The sequence below is a fragment of the Ixodes scapularis genome, unplaced genomic scaffold (genome assembly GCF_016920785.2).
Source record: "Ixodes scapularis isolate PalLabHiFi unplaced genomic scaffold, ASM1692078v2 PGA_scaffold9__187_contigs__length_104089568, whole genome shotgun sequence".
Classification (NCBI taxonomy): domain Eukaryota; kingdom Metazoa; phylum Arthropoda; class Arachnida; order Ixodida; family Ixodidae; genus Ixodes; species Ixodes scapularis.
In genome coordinates, this window is record NW_024609884.1 from 78,327,654 (window position 1) to 78,329,310 (window position 1,657).

The following is a 1,657-nucleotide window of genomic DNA, read 5'->3' on the forward strand; positions in this document are numbered from 1 at the left end:
ATTCAGACGACGGTGTTCCTTATGACATGTTTATGGTGCTTGGATTATTTAGCGTATGGAAAACATAAGTGGCTGTCCGTCATGCTAATACTGACGTAGTTAAAGTGCGCATAAATTTTCGTATAATTGTTCAACGAGTGAAAAGCTGCTAAACATGTACCCAAATGGTCAAGTATTTTTTAAGCTCTCCTTCAAATGCGATGTTTTTAATCTTTCCACCGAAATACATGATGGTTCGTTTCATCGCGTGTCTGAAGGCGATAAAAAGTGACTAAAAGCGGTTCACCTCCCATGCAATATTAAAAAAGAAAAAGCATTCGTGCCCGACAAGGATGGAATATAAAAGGCAGTCGTGGCCGAATGGTTAAGGCGATGGACGTGAAATCCATTGGGGTTTCCCCGCACAGGTTCGAATCCTGTCGGCTGCGTTCTTTGTCTAGACACTCAGAAATATTAAGGCCACGGATAATGAGCGATCATGGCGGTCGTAAGAGAACGGAGTGCGGAGGCGAGTGGTCGTAGCTTTCGCAAGAAACCTACTTTTAATTGTTTTATTGCAGTCAATATTTAGGTTTAGCTTAGGACACACATTATTCTTGCTTAATATTCTTTTTTTATTTCTTCTGTGCGGCTGGTTTACTAAACATAAATGTGGGTTGAAAGGTAGAAAGGCGGATTACCAGTTTACTGGCGTGAAACTAGATTGATAAAATTAAATTTAGATTAAAATGAAAGGAGATGAATGGCGCGTTTTAGCCCAACCTGATGATAACGTATATATATTACAACATTCTATACAAACCATAATTATTAGAGACAGCCGCGGGATATCTGCGGATATCCGCCATCACGACTGAGGTGCGTTGGGCAATAGAATCGTAAGATTCGGCACTAGAATAAGCACTGCGTTGCGCCGGGCGGGCCGTCGCAGGACATTCATCATGACGTCCACCGGACATGGTCGGCCGCGCGAGGAATAAAATGTCCATCCTGATGTCCACGCTAAACTTCCCTTTTCATTATCGCTTTGAAGCAAATTTTGCGGATATATGAGCATAGTTCGCGGATGCCGATGCGATCTCTTTGTTTTTGCGTATGCAGCTGGGGAATGCGAAAAGGAAGTTGACGTGCGAAGCTGCGCGCTGTTCCTCGAGATTTGGTTCCTTGATGCCATGGTGCTGACCAAACAAAGACTGCTTCATACTGGGCTAACGCGAACGTCAAGTTTGCTTCGATCACATCATTCAAGCGCGACCCTTTATACATCGAGGGCCTTCAGTATCTCTACCTCCTTTTAAATTACCCTTTTCAAATGAGCAAAAACGTGCCGTTTAATTTTCAGCAGCAACATCGACTATACGCAACCAAGGCTACGATCCTCGGGATCCACTCAAACAGCCCGAAAAGGGCATCGTCCGGGCGCTCGTTGTCTTTGTGGCTTTGCCATGACCGGCTTGACCAATCACGCGGAGAAAAAGCGCAGGATCGCGGCGCATTCACCGTGCTTGGTTGGTTGAGTCGACGATAAGAAATGCGCAAAGACGATGACCGCCGTGACGACGCACTTTTGGTGCGTCTTCTATCGGGTCGGATCGCCGACTTCAGACTTAAAGGGAAGCGGAGTATATTAGGTGACGTGTGTGACCAAAACCGTAGC

At 45.4% G+C, this 1,657-nt stretch overlaps 1 non-coding gene across 1 annotated transcript; it reads left to right on the forward strand.

The window, feature by feature from the left end:
- Positions 1–346: 346 nt before the first annotated feature.
- On the forward strand, positions 347–428 carry Trnas-uga. Its single transcript has one exon. It is a non-coding gene; the product is annotated as a tRNA-Ser (tRNA).
- Positions 429–1,657: the final 1,229 nt, after the last annotated feature.